Source organism: Antechinus flavipes, chromosome X, assembly GCF_016432865.1.
Source record: "Antechinus flavipes isolate AdamAnt ecotype Samford, QLD, Australia chromosome X, AdamAnt_v2, whole genome shotgun sequence".
Lineage (NCBI taxonomy): Eukaryota > Metazoa > Chordata > Mammalia > Dasyuromorphia > Dasyuridae > Antechinus > Antechinus flavipes.
The window spans coordinates 80,345,435-80,366,480 of record NC_067404.1 but is presented as its reverse complement, the minus strand read 5'-3'; the positions used below and the strand labels follow the sequence as shown (position 1 = coordinate 80,366,480).

The 21,046-nt window shown below is 46.0% G+C and overlaps 1 protein-coding gene across 4 annotated transcripts in view; it reads left to right on the top strand.

Moving 5' to 3' along the window:
* The window catches only part of PAK3 (p21 (RAC1) activated kinase 3), a 112,404-nt gene that overhangs the window by 14,150 nt on the left and 77,208 nt on the right, over window positions 1–21,046 (top strand). The window contains exon 1 of one of the 4 annotated variants that reach the window (XM_051968116.1): window positions 15,079–15,676. The exons of the other annotated variants lie outside the window; for them this stretch is intronic. The gene's annotated coding sequence lies outside the window, so the exon portion shown is untranslated. Of the gene's footprint in view, window positions 1–15,078; window positions 15,677–21,046 lie in introns of those variants that run through there. 4 annotated transcript variants of the gene reach the window in all.

The window sequence follows — 21,046 nt, the reverse complement described above, 5'->3', positions numbered from 1 at the left end:
ACTCTCTTCTTCAGAGTCCCTGGCTCCATATTTCAACGTGCATTTATTAAGTGGTCTTATGTTCTGGGCTCTATGCTGAGCATTGAGGATATAAAGAAAGACAAAAACAGTCCTTTAGTTCAGAGAGCTCTCAATCTAATGGAAGAGACAGCATGCAAAGAACCAAAATGTAGACAAAATAAATTGGAAATAATCTCAGAAGGAAGGCACTAACATGAAAAAGAACTGGAAAATGCTTCTTGCCATAAGAACTGAAGAAAGTCGGGTAGAAAGAAAAAAAGGAAGAAAACAAAAGGAAGAAAGCCAGGGTGTGAAGATGAGGAAGGAGAAAGTTTTAAGCATAAGGGAAAGCCAGTGAAAATGCAGTCAGAAAATGGAGTGTCTTATTTGAGGAACAGGAAGCAGCCCAGTGTCGCTGGTTCATAGAGTACTTGGAGGGAAGTAAGGTAGAAGAAGCCTGAAATGGTAGGATGGATGAAGCAGAAGTAATGAAGGGCTTTAAAAGACAGGATTTTATATTTTGAGCCTGGAGGCGATAGGGAGTTACTGAGGTTTATTAACTAAAGGAGAGATATGTCCGATGTGTACTTTAGAAAGATCTCCATGACAGCTGAGGGGAAAATGAATTGTAGTTAGGAGAGACTTGTGGTAGGCAAAAGCACCATTGGGCTATTGTAGTAGTTCACACATGAGGTGACAGTATCTTGTTCTAGTGTGAGGGCAGGGTCAGAGGAGAGAAGAGATATAGATGAGAAACATAAAGAGTTGACAGAAATTGGCAATACATTGGATATACTGGGATGATACAGAGGGAGGAGTTGAGAAAGACTAGGTTATGAACCTGGGGGACTGGGAGAATGGGGGCATCCTCAACAGTAATAGAGAAGTTAGGAAGAGGGTAGAATTTTAGGGAGAAGATAGATAATGAGTTCAATTTTGGTTGTGTTAAATAAATTTAAGGTGGTTACAGGATGTCCAGTTTGAGATGTGTATGAGGCAGTTGGAGGTGTGAGACAGAGGTCAGGAGAGAAGTTAGGGCTAAATGAATAGATTTGAGAATTATCTGCATAGAGATGATAATTTGAATCCATAGGAGATGGTGAGATCAGTAAGTGAATTAGAATAGAGGAAGAGAAGAGGGACCAAGGCAGAGTCATAAAAGACATTTATGGTTAGCAGATGCGTTCTGGAGAAAGATCCAGCTAAGGAGACTGAAGAGTAGTCAGACAGGTAGGAGTAAAAAGCAAGAGAAAACAGTATCACGGAAACCTAAAGAGAAGAAGGTATCAAGAAGAAGAGGGGGGGCAATATCAAAAGTTACAGACAAGCCAAAAGGATGAGGAAAGGCCATTAGATTCGTCAATTAAGAGATCTTTGGTTTCATTAGTGTCATTGGTATTGGAAGAGTGATAGCAGAAACCAGACTGCAGAGAGTTAAGAAGAGAATGAGGGGAAAGGAAATGAAGACACTAATTGTAGACGGACAGCTTCCAGGAGTTTAACCATAAAAGGGAAGAGAGATATAGGACTGTAATTAATGGGGATGGATGGATCAAATGAGGATTTTTGAGAATGGGGGAGTTGTAGATGATAGGGAAGCAGCTAGTAGACATGAAGTGATTAAAGATTAGCAAGTGGGGGTGAGAAGGCAGTCTGTTGGAGAAGATGAGGATAGGACGGGAGCAAGGGTCCTTAAGTGTGATTAGCCTAGGCCACCTGTTGGGAACCTTTTGTTAGCCAAAGGCTATTTGGATATTTACATCATTTGCGGGCCATACAAAATTATCAGCTTATAGAACTCCAGCAGTGAGACATTGTCTCTAGATTTCAGCTTATCATCTCTGTGGTTGCTTTAGCAAATGATTTCATGTACAGCCCAAGGGGCTCAATCTTCCCCACCCCTGGCCTAGGCAAAGATAAGGGCCATCTCTTCATGTGAGACAGAGTAAAGGAGGAAATAGTGGCAGAAGGCATTTGAGTGATGTGAAATGAGAAAAGAGAGAAGAGGGAGCTCTTCATCAATGGCCTTAATTGTTTCAGTGGAGTAAGAAGCAAAATTTTTAGCTGAGGTGGTGGGAGATTCGGATTTGATGAGATAACTGTAACCCTTTCTCCTAAATGCCTCTTATTTGTAATTATCTTGTTTTATTTATCCATCCTTCCGACTTTTTCCCTATATTTGAACTTTGTTTTAAGGCCAAGTTCTGTGCATGTTTAATGGGAAAGTCTGGACCTTGCTTGGTATTATTTAGAATTCTTTGGGGTCTTGTTGCTGTTTTCTTTATATATTGAGAGCTTCATCCTTCAAGGATCCCAGGAGTGCCTCAAGCTAGAGACCTATTAACTTCTAGCATGCTCCAAGAATTATGTTCTAAGGAGAAGTTCCATTGCTGTCTTCTGGTCTGAGCTTTGCAACCTCCTGATCCTGGTTTGGGTCTGGATGAGAGAGAACTGCAAACTTGCCCCTGGTTGGAGCTCCAGTAGACAGTTTGGGGCCTCAACCCCTGTCAGCTAGCTGGAAGGCACTGCATGTGCTGAGCAACAGAATTCTGGCTTGTTCTTGGTCCTTGCCCCATTAGTGGAGGGAACGGTAAAGGAGGTGTAAACATCGTCAGACCTGGGTTGCGGAGAAAAATCACTTCTGGGACTAAATGGAGGATGGATGCTAGTGGGGAGAGATCTGAGGTGATCACAGACTCCTGGAAGAGGAGAGAGTCTTAGATAGCTTCAGATCTCTCCCCCTCCTTACCCTCTTGCTCCTACTCCCCCTCCTCCATTGCAATAATCCTGGTATGAGATAATGAGGTTCTGCAGCAGGGATGGAGGTGACAATGTCAGAGGAGACACTGAAACAAAAAAAACTATTTAAGCAAAGCCAACTAATTTGTAGAACATCTCTTAGTGTGAAGTTTCCAAGGTGAAATAATTTCGACTTTATAAATTGTTCTTGCCACAGGCCAGCTTAGCCCTTCTTTTTTTTTAATTACAGCTTTTTATTTACAAAACATATGCATGGGTAATTTTTCAACATTGACCCTTGCAAAAACTTCTGTTCCATCTTTTCCCCGCCTTCCCTCCACCCCTCCCCTAGCTGGCAGGCAGTCCCATACATGTTAAATATGTTAAAGTATATGTTAAATACAATATATGTATGCATATTTATACAGTTATCTTGTTGCACAAGAAAAATCAGATTTAGAAGGTAAAAATAACCTGAGAAGAAAAAACAAAAATGCAAGCAAACAGTAACAGAAAGAGTGGAAATGCTGTGTTGTGGTCCACACTCATTTCCCAGTGTTCTTTCTCTGTTAGCCCTTAATTTTTAAATTCAGCATCGGAAGGGGGGACTTGCCAGAATGATGGCACAGTGACTATTTTAAGTCAAAGGCATCCGTAGCCCTGGCCTTTTGGATCCGGCTTGGTCGTCCGCCCACGAATTTGTGTATGACTTCGTTCAGGAAAGGAGTTGCCCACGATGTAGTGAAAAGAACGACGGACTCGGAGTCATGAGATCTGGGGTCAGTTCTCAGCTTTGCCAGCTAACCTGCTGGGAGATCTGGGAAAAACTCTTGAACTCAATTGAGTACAGCCCAGCAAAGATGTAGTAAGTGACTCTTGCCTGCTATGTACTGGAGATGCAACAATGAAAAAGTGAGAATGAGAGAGCCCTGCTCTCAGTAAGTTTACTATCCACAGAGAAGCGGGATTGAAGGTCAGAGGTGACAGAGGCAAAAAGGGGACTCTCCAGAAGGGATGCCAAACCCAGGGGCCCTTAACATTCCCTCCACCAGTGTCAAACCATATTAAATGGAATTGGAAAATATTTAAGAAGATAAAAGTACAATGGAACCTAGAAATGGTAATATGTGGTTTTCTAAGTCAATATGTGGCCTGCTGAGATCTTGACTTCCAATCTAATGACCTCCATTGCTTTTGAGTTTGACGTTAATGCTCCAAATTTGAGGAGGTTTGAGAAACTACTTTTAACTGGAGGAGGAGGTGGGGATGAGTGGGAAGGAAGCCTTCGAAAAAGAGATGGTTGAGTCTTAGAAGGGTAGAGATGAACACTGAGTGTGGTGATAGGGAAGGCAGCCTGAAGAAATGTATAGCTATTAGAGCTGGACTGGCAAGGTTGGCTCGAATGTAATCCCATTTGAGGTTTTCTTGGCAAAGATACTGTGGTGGCTTGCCATTTCCTGTTCCAGCTCATTTTACCTATGAGGAAACTGAGGTAAACAGTTAAGTGACCCGCTCAAGGTCACACATCGAGTAAGCATCTGAGGTCTCACTCAAACTCAGGTTCTCCTGACTCCAGGTCCAGGCACTATCCATTGTGCTACCTACCCATAAGGCCAGATTTCAGAGGACTTTAAAAGATAGCCTCCACAGCCTTGGTCCCTGTGTCCTTCCTCTAACAAGGGGTTAATCATCCTTGCATTCTTTCCTTCCTGGCCTGGGGGGTAAGTGCTACAGGGAATGGAAGCTGAGTCCTGTTTCTGTGTCATACCACTTCTCTTCTGCTCCATTAGATTCATAATTATATCATTAGCTGTTCATGAATAAATTACTGAGGATCAGCATTGAGATTCTTCCTTGTACTTTACCGTACGAGTGCAAGAAATGTATTCCCAGAATCGATGCTGGGGAAATTACTCTAACGCTCTGGAGCCTTCATATGTTCTTGAGTATTTTCTTAGCATAACTGCGATAGAAGAACAGATTGGGGATACTGGAAAGAGCATTGGACTTGAAGTCAAGAGTCTTGGATTTGAATCTCACATTTGGGCAAGTCCCCTTTCTCTGTTCCTCATTTTCATCATTGGCAAAGTGAGGCCTTTGGATAAGATGATATCAAAAGGTGACTCTGGTTGTGAATTTCTGATCCTTTGAATCCAAGCACTACTACCTACTATCTGTACGATCCTGAGTCACTTCCATCACTGGGAAGTAAAATGGGCATAATGAGCCTTGTTATTTACTTGTATTAGACTGTTTCTGAGGTACCTTGGAGCATTGAGTCCTATGGTTGTTCTTGGCATTTTAGGACTTGGGGAGCTTTGGAGGTATGACTGTGTTTCTCCTTTTTAAAATTGTGATTTTTTGGCACAATGGATAGAGTACCAGCCCTGAAGTCAGGAGGACCTGAATTCAAATGTGACCTCAGACACTTAACACTTTCTTGCTGTGTGACCCTGGGCAAGTCACTTAACCCCAATTGCTTCAGCAAAAAAAAAAAAAGTGGTTTGTGTGTGTGTGTGTGTGTGTGTGTGTGTGTGTGTGTGTGTGCACATCCTTTGATCCAGCACTGTCCCTACTGAGTCTGTATCCCAAAGAGGTCAGAAAAGAAAAGAAAAGATCCACATGTGAAAAAAATGTTTGTAAGAGCTCTTTTCATGGGGCAAAGATTTGGAAAAAATGAGTAAATGCCCATCGATTGGGGAATGGCTGAATAAGGGATGGTGAATGAAAGTAACGGAATACTATTGTTCGATAAGAAAAAATGAGCAAGCTGATTTCCGAAAAGCCTGGAAAGACTTATGCAAACTGATGCTGAATGAAGTGAGCAGAACCGGGACAACATCGTACAGAGTAATAGCGAGACTGTGTGATGATCAATTAGGACTGACTTAGCTCTCCTCAGCAATGCAGTGATCCAAGACAGTTCCAACAGACATGGGACAGAAAACGCCATCCTCATCCAGAGAATGAACTTGACACTAAATGTGGATCAAAGTATTCTATTTTGACTTTTTGTTTTTGTTTGATTTTTTTTCTTGTGGGTTTTCCCTTTTGTTCTGATTTTTCTTTTACAACATGACTAATATGGGAAGATTTCTCTTTTTTTAATAAGAGCTTTTTGTTATCAAAATATATGCAGACATAGTTTTCAACATTCACCCTTGCAAAACCTGGTGTTCCAAAATTTTCTCCCTCCTTTCTCCTCTCCCCCTCCCCTAGAGAGTATATGTTAAACATGTATAATTTTTCTATATGTATTTCCACAATTAGCATGTAGCACAAGAAAAATCAGATCAAAAAGAAAAAAAAACCATGAGAAAGAAAACAAAAAGCAAGCAAACAACAGCAAAAAAGGGAAAGTATGCTGTTGTGATCCATATTCAGTCCCAAAAAATCCCTCTATCAGAATTGACTTTTGCTTAATATTGTTGCCTTATATGTTCTCTTGGTTCTATTTACTTCACTTAGTATCAATTCACAATAGTCTCTCCAGCCCTCTCTGAAATCCTCCTCCTGATCGTTTCTTGTAGAACAATAATATTCCATAACATTCATATCCCATAACTCATTCAGCCATTCTCCAACTGATGGGCATCCACTCAATTTCTAGTTCCTTTCCACTACAAAAAGGGCTGCTACAAACCTTTTTGCACATGTGGATCCTTTTCCCTTTTTTATGCTCTCTTTGGCATTTAGGCCCAGTAGAGCCACTGCTGGATCAAAGGTATGTGCAGTTTGATAGCCTTTTGGGCTAGTTCCAGGTAGTTTTCCAGAATGGTTAGATCAGTTCACAACTCTACCAACAATGTAGCAGTGTCCCAGTTTTCCCACATCCCCTCCAACATTTATCATTCTCTTTCGAAATATGTTTAAAATGATTGTACAGGTATAACCTGTATCTGATTGATGTCTTGGGGAGGAGGGAGAGAAGAAAAAAATTTATAAATCTTGCAAAATCTTACAAAAATGAATGTTGGGAACTATATGTATATTTGGAAAAATAAAATATTGAAATTTGAAAAATTATTTTTTTAATCAGTACAAATCTTTCTTCTCTCCTGTCTCTCCAACTTTTCTTCCTCCCAATTGAGAACGAAAGGAAAGTAAAACCCCATACTACAAGCATACATAGTTAAGGGCAAGAACATTGTTGTTGGCCATGTTCTCCTGGTTTTGTTTATTTCACTTTGCATCATCACTCTTCCTATAAGTCTTCTTGTTTCTCTGAAACCAGTCCCTTCATCCCAATACTGAAACCAGTACTTCAGCCCAATAGTATTCCATCACATTCATGTACCGTACCTTGTTCAACCATTTGACAATTGATGGATACCCTCTCAGATTCCCATTCTTTACCGCCTTTAAAAACTACCAAAATTTTTGTATATTCTGAATTTATTTTACTTAGGACTACTTTACTTTGCTTTATCTTCTCTCTAATTCTTTTATTTTGTCCCCTTTCCTTCCTATTTCCCTGCTCAGTGAAATATATCTCTATACAAAACATGAGTGTGTATTCTTCCCTCTTTTGACCAATTCATATGAGGGTAAAGTTTAAGTGCCAGCCCCTTTTCCCCACCCCATTCTCCTTGCTGGTATAGATGGCTACCTGCCTTGCCTGAGATCATCATAGTTACTATGATGCTTGCTTTTGAGGAGGGGGGGATGGGTTTTCACCCAGATCATAACAGATTTTGTTCCAGCTTCTTATCTGGACTTTGAGTAAGTCTTTATTTCTAGTATGTTTCTTTTAAACAGTGTGGTCTCGGATTCTGCTTTTTAATCCATTCTTCCATTTTATGGATGAGTTCATCACATTGACCCTTATGATTGATACTGATGTATTTCCCTCCATCCTAATCTCTTTTCCCCCTTCCCTCCCTGCCAGCCTCACTCCTTTTAAAAGAAGAGAATAGTGAGAGAGGAGTGAGCTCAGCTCAGTGTACTACACTTGACACAATTTCTTTCTTTCCTCTTCCCCTCTCTTCTCCTTTCTTCACCTAGACCCCAATTTTAGGTTCTTACTTTTTTTGTTTCGAAATAGAATTTCTTTTATTATATAGCATACTAATCTGAGCAATATAATGATTTAAAAATACAAATGGTGTCCACTTTCATCCTGTGCAGTTAACACATTTTTAAATAAATAAAATACTCCACATTCATTCCTAGTAACGGCAATCTCAATAGCACTCCTAGTTTATCAAAGCAGGGCACTGAAACACTTTGTTCTAGTAGTAAAGTGGTGTTGTGTATTTTCATCATTCCTCTCTGGCAATGTGGTTCTGTGCCTGAATCTTAATTCACAGTGATACCACTATGCGGCAATAAATTATAATGAAATAAATTTAGCATAATATATTCTTTTTAAAAAATTAATCTGTTGTTCCTACTACATCCTCACCCCCACAAAGCAATTTTTTAAAAAAGCTCCCAATGTGCAGCGGCATAGTACAGAAAAACAAATTCCCACGTTGGCCATGTTGGAAATAATACATGCTTACACATATATGCATATATATAAGTATATAAATATATATGTCTCCATTTTTCTGCATTTTAAACCTGCCCTCTCTAGAAATCAGGAACTGAGTGATACCATTCATCTTTATTCTTTTTCACCCTTGTTTATCATTGCATTGATTGGAGTCCTAAAGTCTTTCCAAGTAGTTTTTCTCTATAATTTTATTACCGTTTTAATTGTTCTTCTCATCCTACATTCCAGATATATAGAGGACAGAGAATGGAGCAGGGAGGGAAATAACGAACTAGTGCTTTAATTGGGTGTTGAAAGCTATACTTGTTTACCTTTTATTTATCTACAATGTTCGACCCTTCTTCTTGCCATCCTGGTTCCTGTGAAGGAGACAGATTGTAAGGACGGATTATTCAAATGTATTTACTTTATATTTTTTCCCTGATTTCTATGGCTGTATTTGTAAGCAACAGTCTGAAAATATTTTTCCTCCCATGCTAAGGTTTACTGAAGCCTTAGATAAAAGGAGAAAAAAGTGGAGCTTTTGATGATGACATTAGGTCCTGCTTATCTGGGGCCTCCTAGTGATGGAGAAGGCCAGCTGTAGCAATACAATGCATGTGGGGAAAACCTTCACAAATGGATATCGGACAATCCTCCATGGAAAGAAACCCTATCGATGTAATCAATGTGGGAAAGCAACCCCCTTCCATTATTGAAGATCAGAAAGCTCACATTTGAGAGAAACTTTATGATCTGCGGGAAAGCCTTCAGGAGAAGATTAGTTCATCTAAATCTCTGAATCTTTAGCAGAGAGAAACCTGTATGCTGTGTAAGTGGGAAAGCCTTCAGGCTGATCTCTTACCTGAAAGATTAACAGAGAAATCCTGTTGGAGAAAAACCTTATGAATTTCATGATTGTGGAAAAGTTTTCACAGGGAGCCCAGGCCTTAATCACAAATGGATACTTCCTAGCAATGAGACCAGATGTGGGAAAACCTGTAGTCAGACCTCACACCTTAGTACACTTTCATACTGGAGAGGAGCTTTATAAACATAATACATGCAGAGAACCTTTTTTTGACAAGGCAGTTAGGGTTATGTGACTTGCCCAGCGTCACACAAGCTAGTAAGTGTTAAATATCTGAGGTCATATTTGAACTCAGGAACTTCTAATTCCAGGGCCAGTGCTCTATCCACTGTACCATCTAGCTGCCCCAGAGCACCTTTTTAAAAAATTGTATTTTTTTCCAATGAAAATTAGAACTATTCTCTTTCCCTTCTCTTCTCCCTATCAAGAAAGTAAGATGCCAATCTATTTTCCCATTTCCCAACTTGTTTTGTTGAAAAGTGAGTTCTTCATATATAGGACTGCTTGCCCTCTAGGGGAGGGTGTGGAGGGAGGGAGGGGAAAAATCGGAACAGAAGCGAGTGCAAAGGATAATGTTGTAAAAAAATTACCCTGGCATAGGTTCTGTCAATAAAAAGTTATTATAAAATAAAATTAAATAAAATTTAAAAAAAAGAAAAAAAAAGTGAGTTCTTGCCCCAAGGGATAAACCAATAGACTATTATGTTTATTTGTTTCTGTAGATTGTGTACCAATCTATTCTACTGATCATCTTCTCTTCTTCTCACCTATTATGGAACTACTTTGAAGATTAACTAGATTAGATTAATTAGACTAGAGATCTGGTACTGCTTGGCCCCCTTCCTTTCTACTCCCCCCCCCACTTATTCCTTTTATTTTTTTTTTCACCTTTTGTTCTTTCAAATGAATTTCAGATAAATACAGTGATCTGGTAGTTATGGGACTGAAAAAGTCATTAATTTAGGTAGAATTATAATTATTTTTGTATTGGCTCAGCCTATAGAGGAGCAATTTATATTTTCCAATTATTTAGATCTGCTTTTATTTGTGTAAAGAATGGTTTGTAGTTGTGTCTATATAATACCTGCTATGTGTCTTGGCAAGTAAACTCAAGTATTATAAAATGTTTGCAGTGATTTGAAATGGATTTTCTCTATCTTTCCCTCCCGGCTTTTGTTCCTAACAAATGATTTTTGTAGGTTGATTATATATCCTGAAACTTTGCCGAAGCTGTTACTTGCTTCAAATAGTTTTTTAGTTGACTCCCCAGGCTTCTCTAAATAAAATCATCATATCAGCTGCAAAAAGCACTAATTTTGTTTCTTTGCCTATACTAATTTCCTCAATTTCTTTTTCTTATTGCCATAACTAGCTTTTCTAGCATTATATTGATTAGTAATGGTGATAAGAGACATCCTTGCTTTACTCCTGAGCTTATTGGATTTAGTTTCCCACCACTACAGATGATTGTGGCTCTTGGCTTTAGATACTACTTGTCATGTTACGGAAAAATGCATTTATTCCTATGCTTCCGAATGTTTTTAACCAGAGTGTTATATCTTGTCAAAAGCTCTGCATTGTTTGATATGATCACACGAGTTCTGTTGTTCTTGTTATTAATTTAGTCAACTATGTTTTATAGTTTTCCTAATATTGAATTCGCCCTGCATTTCTGGTCTGAATCCAACCTGACCATAACATATAATCTTAGATATAGGTTGCTGTAGTCTTCTTGCTAATATTTTATTTACAACTTTTACATTAATGTTCATTAGGTATATTGGTCTATAGTTTTCTTTCTCTGTTTTTACTCTCCCTGGTTTAAGCATCAAGACCAGCTTTATTTCATAGAAGGAATTTGGTGAGACCTCTTCTTTTCCTATTTTTTCAAACAGTTTATATAATATTGGGATTAATTGTTCTTTAAATTTTTGGTAGAATTCACTTGTAAATCTGCCAGATCCTGGGTTTTTTTTCTCTGGGATTTCATTTGTATCTTGTTCCATTTCTTTTACTTGTTTGGTTCATCTGGGTGTTTTCTATTGTAAATATTCATCCATTTCATTTTGATTGTCAGTTTCATTGGACTATAATTGGGCAAACTAATTTTTCATAATTTAGTTCATTTTTCATTGATTGCAAATTTACTTTTAAAATTTTTGATACTGGTAATTTGGCTTTCTTTTCTTTTTTTTTTAAATTGAGTTAACGAATACTTTATTATTTTCCCCTCCAAATAAAGAGCCAGCTCCTAATCTCATTTATGAATTCAGTTGTTTTCTGGGTATACTTTTCCAGTAGAGATTAGACTTTAGTGATCATGGAATATTTTCATAGTGGAGTAAAAACTCTTTGAGTAGAATGAGAACAGGTAGAAGTCAGGCGTCATTCTGCAGCCCGAGCTGGTTTGTTCCTTTTTTGCATTTTCAGGGGTAAGTCTGTGAGTTTCTTTCTCGTAGGTGCCCTGTTGTCACCTTTGTGATCAGCCCTTCATTCTGTTCCCGACGACACCCCCCACCTTGATCTGCTGCTGGCCTGAGTGTATATATAGCTGTCGCTTTGAATGGCCAATAGTCTGCTCTCCTCCTCTTTGGGTACCCACAACATCAATGGATGATCTATTTTTTGAACTTTCATTAGGACCCTAGTGGCTAAGATACCCTCCCCGAGTAGCAAGTGATACAGATCTAAAAGAATGATGTGAACAAATGAAGGTAATAGTAAAAAATTAGAAACAAAACTGAGGGGAAGGACAGTGGATGCTCTTGGTAATTAAAACACAGTCTTCCTTCCTTTTCTTTTACTGTGTTATTTTAAAATGTTTTATTGATGCCTTTTATTTTTATATCATAGTCATTTCTTCTAGGTGCCTTTTCCCACGAGCCTTCTCTTGTAATAGGGAAAACTTATTCAACCAAGTGATTGACTCTGAGTTAAATTTGACAAGCTCTCTAAGGTGTGCAGTGGATAGAACTCTGGGCCTGAAATCAGGCGGAGAAAGACTCAGACACAGTGATCTGTCTGCAGTCCTGATCTCTTTCTGCCCTATCCCTCCTTGCTGCCTTCACAGCCATCCTCCTGGTAGGGTTCTAGTGGCAGTCACAGAGTTGTGGGAATCTCTTTTTGGTCAGTGCAGGTCCTTCTTGAAAGAATTCACAAACCCAAAGAGTTTTAAGTGGCAAAAATGGAAGTTTATTGTTGGGTGAGAAGTCAGCTTTGCTAAGAGACTGACTTCCTAGTGGCAAAGTCCTATTAGGGAAATGGAGGCTGGCACTGAGAAGAGAATGTCTTCACAGCGGGCAGGGTCCCGGCAGCTGTGCTGAAGAGGCAAAGCATGATACTTTGGACATTCTGCGAAGAAGTGAGTTTTAAAATTGCTCTTTAATAGGGAGTTTTGAGGTTCAAGTTTCAGGGTGAAAAGAAAGCCAAAGTCTGGGGCTTAGGTCTCCAACTGAATGGAAATCACTTTGAAGGCTTCTGGAATTTGGAATTTCCTGAGAAGGATCTGCATCCCCAAGGGATCAATGGAGTGATTTGCCTTAGAAAAGCCCAGCCAGGAGGATATGCCCACTCTCTTAGACTCTCTGGAATCTGGGAGACCCCAGTCTCCTCTTGCATATCAAAAGGGGACACAATTTCAGAGTGATTAATTTTACAGATTAAAGGGAACACAGTTTCACACACCCCCAGTCACTCCTGCCTAAAAGGCTAGCCCTTGGCCCCATGAGAGCCCCTTCCTCCCAGGGGCCAGCCCATCTACAAACTAAGGAAGGAAGTTCACCTGAAAGGGATGTCACCAATTTCATACTTCTTAAACCATTCTAGCCAGACCTCTCCCTTGCGCCCATTGCCTAAGTGTGATAGCCACTCATAAGGGGCTCCCCACATCATCGGATCGCTCACTTTTTGACTTTAGGGCCCGAGTCTGCTCTCACTGTTTCGTCCCTTCTCACTGTTGTGTCCCCATGGCCTAGGACAGTACTTAATGAATGGCTGTTGGATCTCCCTGAGCCTTAGTGTTTGCTCACATGATTTTTCCACTTTGGAAAGGCCTCTTCTCCTCCGTCTGGGCCTCTCTAGCCACCTCGGGGTGCCTAGCACAGCTCAAATCCTAGACCGTGCCAGCTGGAGGGCCTCGGCCTTCCCGCACGGTTTTCGATAACACTCACAAGGCCTCTTTGTGTTTGTAACATTTTTGACTAAATTCTGCTCAAGTTGAATCAATGATGGAAAAAAGGCCTTTATTAAGCACCTACCAGGCACTGGGTGTGTGGTGTGGGGAGGCGAGGAAATGGGAAAGTAGTGGGCCCCAAATCTCAGCCCTTCCCCTCAGGCTGGTGAGGAGAGAAAAACTACACACAAATCTCCATCATTACTACAATGGCCCCAGAATGGAGCAGGAAGAGCTCACTTCCAGCTGGGGGTTGGGGATTGGGGGGGGCGGGGAGGAGAGACGGCTGTCGCTGAGAAAAACGGGATTTCAGCAGGTGGAGATGGGGGTGGGGTGGATGGGGGGCTGGGGAAGTCATTCTGAGCTTGGGGCATGGCCAGCCAAGGGGGTGCTCATCAGGGAATAGCTGAAACTCAGTAAGTAGGGGGAGTATTATATCCTAGGGCTGGCAAGATAGGTAGGGGCCAGGGTGGTCAAGGTCTGACCCTGCACTCTTGGCCAAAGTCATCCTAGTTTGGTTTCTGAGCTGAGATGGGGGCAGGGAAAGGCATTAAGAAGATTATTCCGACTGGATAATAGGAAGAGCTAGTATGACAGGTGTGGAGAGCATGTTCCAAAGATGATCTCATTTGATCCCACGCCAATGGGGGAGGGAGTTGCTACCTCTATTTCCATTTTACAACTAAAGAAACTGAGGCAGACAGGAAATGACTTGCCCAAGATCCCACAGTTAGCAAATGGCAGAGGCTGGATTGGGATGGGTATCTTCTTGACTCCAGGCCCAGCGAGCCATCCACCACCCCAACTGTAGCCCAGAAGGGACACTCTGGAGCCTGGGAGACATGTCTCATTTGAAGGCATGGGCCACGTTTCTACTTTGCATAAAACAGAAAAATACCTAATAGTTTCTAAGTCCATTACATGCCGGAATTCAGGTGTGTCTCCCAGCAGCCCTGTGAGGTAAGTGGTTCAGGTTGTATTACCCCTATTTCACAGATGAAGAAACTCTGAGCTGACTCGGAGCCCCGGATTGTGGGAAGTAGGGAGAAAAATCGGCTTGAGATTGACTGTGTGATCTTGGCCAAGTTCCTGTCCCTCTGTGCCTCAGTTTCCTCATCTGTAAAAAGGGAATCATAAAATAGAACACTACTTAGCATCTCATAAGCAGGTTATAAAAAGCTCTGCACTCATTTCTGTAAAGGGCCCACCCTTCTCCCCCTATCTATTGCTCTAAGATTTACAAAGTGCTTCCCTCGAGGCAGGGAATAGCTGGCGGTGGGGGAAGCTGAGGAGGATTTGCCCTTGGCCTCGGGCCAGGGTCTGTGGGCTGGAGGATGCTCTCCCCCCCCTCGGATTTCCCAAAATTCCTGTTTTCAAAGTCAGCGTGGGAATCTTAGAAGGGCAGTGGGTCCTCCAGTCTTCACACCTTCGTTTTCTGCCCTCCCCAAAGGGCGTGCCCAAGGTCATTGTGGAAAGTTGTGGGCAGGAGTCCGAGGAATTGCTAACGGGGCACCCTGGCCATCCAGAAGCTCCCCCAGCTTGGCTCCTGGGGCACAGTTCAGCGGGCAGTTGATCGTCTCCTCCCTTGGCCACACACTGGGCAATTCCTGGCTTGGCACATAGTAGGCACTTAATAAATGCTGACTTGATTGGTCTGAAAATGCTTCCTTGTGGCAGCAGGGGGAGCTCAGATATCAAACCCTGAAGTTTCGGGGCTGGGGGAGGGGGAACTGGGCTCATCCATCCTTCCTGGGAACTCCCAGAGGCCTTAGCTTTTCTTATTGATCACTAGAGCTTAGAGGCTTGTTGACAATTAGCTCCTCGAAGCCCCCTCCTACCCCCCCTAATTTTTTTTTAACAGAGGAAGAAATCGAGGTTCAGCTAGACTGAGCCACTTGCCCAAGGCGGCCGAGCGAAGGCACCGGGGCCGCCGCTGCCCAGCCCAGCTTGGCAGATTGCCCCGGAGCATCCTCCCTGGGCCCGGTGGGGCAGCTTCCCCGCCTGTCCCCACCGCGTCCTCCTCCTTCATCTGCCCTCTCCTTGTCTCTCCTCCTCTCCATCTTTTTCCTCATCCGTCTCCCTCTCCTCCCTCCTCCCTCCTCCCTCTCCCCCTCCTCTCCTCGGTCTCCCGCCTCCCAGTCACTCCTCCCCCTTCTCCTCTCTCCAGGCTCCTCTCCTCCTCTCTCCCTCCTCCTCCTCCTCCACCTCCACCCTCCCTCCTCCACTCCCCCTCCCCTCGGTCCCCTCCCCTCGGTCCCTTGAGCAGTCTCCTCCTGCCGAGCGGAGCCAGCTCCGGGCACAGCCCCTGGGGACGCGGCTGCTTCCCCTCCCCAGCCCCGAAGAGCAGCTGCAGCGGCCGGCGGCCGAGGGACAGCGCTAGCGACAGCGGCGGCGGCGGCGGCGGCGGCGGCGGCGGCAGGTCAGGGCAGGCGCGCCGGGGGCCGGCGAGGTGCGGTCCGCCCGCGACCTTGGCCGTCGGGGGGAGCCCAGGGGCTGGGGGGGGACATTGCCCGGGGCAGGGGGGCGGGGGGGAGGTAGGGATGGAGATGGCCGCGGGGATCCCCCCCCCCCAACCCCGCTCCGGGTCCGAGGGAGGGATGGGCGTGTGTGTGAGTGTGTGCGTGTGTATGTGTGTTTGGACGCTCCCGGCTTTGTTCCCCCCCCCCCAGTGCACACACACACGCATACACGCCCGGCTGCGGCCCCGCAGAGCCGGGGGAGGGGACAGCGGAGGGAGGGAAAGGACCCAGGGTGTGTGTGTGCGTGTGATTGTGTGTCTATCTCAACGTGTCTTTGTCACTGTGGACGTGTTCCTAGGGTCTGTGTCGATGTGGCTCCGTATTTTGGTGCGTCCGTGCCGACTGTGTGTCTTTGTGTGTGTGTGTGTGTGTGTGTCGGGGCATTAGACTGAGCTGGATGGGAGGGAGCCCGGAGGGATGGGACCAACCTCCCCCCCCCCCCACAGTGGGCAGCCCCAGAGAGCCGGGAGCTTTTCGGAGGCCCGGGCCTGGCCTGCTTGCCTGGGGAGGAAGAGGAGTTTGGATTTCCCAGGGGCTCCCCCCCCCCTGCCCCCTTATCTCTTTGCATTAGGACTCTGGCCGGGAACACGCACATGAAAAGGGAGCTGGGCCTTTGGGCCAGCGGGGATCTGGGTGTCTGGCCAGAAGTCTGCATTGGGAGAGCCTGAGGGGCGAGGTGGGGGTGGGGTGGGGGGTGGGGGTGCTAACCCTCCTGCCCAGAGCTGCGGACTGCATCTGGACGCCCCCCCCCCACCAGCCCGTGCAGGGGGAGCGGCTCCAGAGGAGGGGGAGCAGCTCCAAAGGAGGGGGAGCAGCTCCAGAGGAGGGGGAGCAGCTCCAGAGGAGGGGGAGCAGCTCCAGAGGAGGGGGAACAGGCTGAGGAGGGGCCTGGAGATCAGGCCATTGGGGGGGGGGCGTTGGAGCTAGAGCTGGCCGCCCTGGGGAAGAGAAGGGCCAGAGGGACGGCCGGGGAAGGGCTGCTCTGCTCTGTGGAAGAGCACGCTTTACCAGGCAACGGTTCTGGAGGGGGCGTCAAAGGACCCGAGTTTGAATTCTGAAAGGCGCTTCCCAGCTTGGTACAAAACCTCGGGCTGCCGTTTTTTCCTCCTGTCTAATAAGGTGCTTTCCCGGGTTTTGCCCCTTCGACTGAATTGCCCTCCTTGATCCCAAAGGCAGAAATAGGGGCAGTGAGGGAAGGACCTGGCCCAGCACAGTCCAATGACCTCTTTTTGCAGTGGAAGATCCCGAGACCTACAGAGAGCTTTGGCCCCTCGCTCTTGGGTAGGACCCATGGCTAGAGATTGGCCAGGGCCACTTTAGGACGTCCTGGCTCTACACCCACAAGGCGCTTCCCGGGACTCCGAGCTCCGAAATCCGGGTGAAGCTTTTCAGTTGGGTGCAGCTCTGGGAGCCTGGGGAGTGAGGTCATTGCCAAGGATCTGTTCAGCCTGGACTTGTCCTGGCCCCTGGATCCGGCTCCGTGTCTCTGGTCCTTTTTGGCCCTGGCACCCACACGTTGGGGAGCTCGGTACTGACTCGGAACAGAGGAGATTGAGCTTGCCGGGAGCCAGTGGCTCTTTGGGCTCCTGGGTTTTGGAAGGGGTGGGGTGGGATGCGTCGAAAGCCTTGCTGGGAGTGGGAGATCCAGTCCAACTCCTGAAGAGAGAAAGGGCTGGTAAAATCATATGACTTGTCTAAGGTCATACAGCTCATTAAGATATCTGGGGTTCAGACCTAGGGATTCTTGACTCCAAATGCATTGCACCTCAAACCAAGTCATGGGAGCATCTCTCCCATTAAAGTGGGGGCTGTCTGACTCGAATGCTCCACGTCCCGGTGAGAAGCCTGAGTTCCAAGTCTCCAAAGCACTGGTGGGTCCCTGAGCCTCTCTGGTAGTGCCAGGGGGTGAGGACAGTGGTGTCTCTGAGTGGATGAGACAGAACACCTGGGTTCTAGGTTCACTTGGCCAGCTCTGGCCAACCTCTGTCTGATATTCCTTTTTTTTTTTTTTTTTTTTTTAAGATAAGGTTGGATTTGCTTGCTCTCTGAGGGCCCTCTTAGCTTCATGAATATGGATCTGTTGGGTTTTGCGCGGGCTGGGAATTTACCCATATTTGAGGGTTGGGGGAAAGCAAATATTGGCAAGATTGCTTGCCCTGAAGGCAGAAGGCTTGGGGTCCGATGGCCCCTTTGGTCTTTGCTAGCTGTGACCTGAAGCCAGATCTGTTTTTGGGGGGCCTCGATTTTCTTCTCTATAAAATGGGAGTAATATTGGTCTTACTATCTTGTCTCCTGCCCTGTGGAAAAAGTAGTGGTGGGAAAAGATTTAGAGGGATGAGAACGATAGTTTCCCCAGTCTCTTCTTTCGCTGCATCCCAACCCCTTCATTTTACTTCATGCCCAAGAGAAAATCAAGACCCCGAGAGAGGAAGGGATCCCATGAGTCAGGGGCAGAGTAGGGACAGGAGGAAGGAAATCCAAGTGCCAAGCAGTCTCCTTCTTCCATAATTGCAATCTCTAACCCTCCACCCCGCCCCACTTTCCCCATTTGGAAAATCAGGGAGTTGGATTTGATAAACTCTGATATTCTACTGTCCTGAGTTCTTTCCCCTCTCTAGGCCTCAGTTTCCCTTTCTGTAAAATAAAAGTGTCAGATTGGATCATCTCTCATTCTTCCATAATTGCAATCTCTAACCCTCAACCCGGCCCCACTTTCCCCATTTGGAAAATCAGGGAGTTGCATTCGATAAACTGCCACTCTTCTACTGTCCTCTGTAGGCCTCGGTTTCCCTTTCTGTAAAATGAAAGTGTTGCACTGGATCCTCTCTAAGCTTTCTTCTAGCTCTAAATTCTACGTTCCCCTGGGAGAGAGCAGCCCCCTTGGTGGTTTCGGGGGTCTCCGGGCCTGGAGATGCCCGGATGAAGGAGGGCAGGCTCTGCTTGTTTGTGGCGGGAAACCTGGCCGTGGGCTATTTCCAGCCCCAGAAGGCTGACTTTTCTAGGGCGCTCCGAGGTTGGAGAGGCCCAAAGTTTGAGACTGCCCCGCCTCGAGCATCCTCTCCACTGAGGGCTCCCCGCGGAGCAGGGAGGAAAGCCTGCAGCTAGCGGAGGCCGGAGCCATTCAGGGTTCGGCCATGGAGAGCTGAGGTCTCAGCAAAACCACAAGTTGTACGCGGTAATGGCTCCGGCTCTGGGAATCGTTCAGCCGGGAACTCTAACCCACCTACCTTTGGACAGCTCAGATCCGAGCCACAAACAGCCCCTGCATTGAGTCAGCCACTCCCTCATTCACTTACTCATTCACTCCCTGGCTCACTCTTTCATTTCCTCCTTCATTCATTCCCCGAGACATTCATTCATTCCCTCCCTCTGCACTTATTCATTTATTCACCCATTCATCCGCTCCCTCATTCATTCATTCATCCTCTTTCTCACTGGCACTTCCTTGTTCCTCCCTTCCCCCCCTCGGCCGGACAGCTTTGCCTTGCCTACTGTGTGCGGGTCCCCAGCTTGAGTGTGGAGACCGGCTTCCTCCCCGGTGAGTCGCTAGGGGACAGAGGCAGAGCTGGAACCGACTCTGTTCCCAACCTGATTGTGGGAAGAGACTTCGGGAGGGGGCCGGGCCGGAGGCTGCTTCCGGCCGAGAAGGTGGCCGGAGGCTCCCAGGTGTGAGGACTCTCCCGGTGGCCCAGACGCATCCAGCTTGGCCGGGCGGGTGAGTGATGATGAAGGCGGGCTGGTGGCAGTGGGGTTTGGGAGGAGGAGCACGGTGCCTGTTAGGTGACCTTGGATAAATCCCTTTCCCTTCTGGACTTGAGTTGGCTCGTCCCTCTCCAAGAGGATGGATTCACGGCTGGACTTCTTCCATGCCAGGGAGCCGGGCCCTCGGTTTTCTCCCTGGGCGAGACTTTCTACTTCATCGCCAGGGCTGGGACTTGTCCCCTGCTCATCATAGCCAACTACTAGCCACCCTGGGCTGGGGGCGGGAAGCTTTTGTTCCTTCCCCAAGCCAGAGAAGGTTGGAGACTGGGCCAGTGCGATTTCGTGCAAGGATGTTTGCAGAGCCTTTCAGACTTCGGCGCTCACTAGCCGTGTCACCCTGAGCAAATCCCTTCTTTCAGCCTTATTTTTCTCCTCTAGAAAATGGGTCTAATCCTTGCACCGCCTCCTTCACAGGGATGTTGGGCTTTGTAAACTTTAAAGCTCTTGAGGAATTGGAGCTACTTCTTGCTTCCAAAACGCCAGAAGTCCCAGGGGGAGGCCCTCAGCACATTGGGAGGGGGCTTCCTCCAAGGAGGACTGATGGGAGGCTTTGAACCACAGCCATCCAGGCTGTATCTTTCTTTGGTTGGAGGATCTGGTGGATAGACCCATTCAAGTACAGAAATGTTGTCACCTTCTGTGTTCTGGGAGGCTGGGGTGGCACAAAGAGCCTTGCGGAAGTTTGCTTACTGGTTGTGAGTCGGTGGGGATGTCCTTGCCCCCTCTGTGCTCCAGTTTTCTCATTCAGAAAATGGGTCGTTCTAGTAAACTTGATCCATCGGACATTTTGTGATCCTAAATCCCTTTTCCCTCTCCACAAAGTGTGTGTGTGTGTGTGTGTGTGTGTGTGTGTGTGTAAAAGTGTGAGTGCGTGTATGTTTTGCAGGTTGGGAGAGATGCAGCTCAGACTGGGTTCCCTTCCACCTCTACCATTCTCTGATCCTAAATTATTCGGGACCTCAGTTTCCCTTTTTATAAAACAAGGAGTGGGGGGTCTAGTGAATGGTCTCCAAGGAAGGGTCTGTTGCAACTCAAAATCCTAGGATCCCCTGGGGACCCAGGCTGGCGCCATCACTGTTGGTCATCTGAACAATCCTGGGGGCGGCTGCTTGGGGTGTCTCCGCTGCCTGAGCGGGGGAGAAAGGAGACAGTTCCCTTGCTTAGAATGAAAAATTGATGAGCTCAATGGGGCTAAGAAAGCCTAGTTCAGCAGGTGGCCGACGGAGCCTGGGAGGGAAGGGGAGGGGCGGACTGGGAGGGGCCCTGGGGGAGCCTGAACTGGGGGCTCCCCGCTAGCTGTATTCTTATGCTAAGCCCGCCATCTGCTCTGTTCTGGCTGCCCGGCCCCTCCTCCCCCCCAGACCCCTGGTTTCTAATTGTCCTAGGAGGCCCTGTGGCTGTTGAATGTCACTAGAATTGAGGCCCTGGCTGGGGGCTGGGGTGGGCTGGAGGGGGGGGAAGGCAGGCCTGAATCCTCGAGACGGAAATGGGGTTGGGCAGAATAGAAT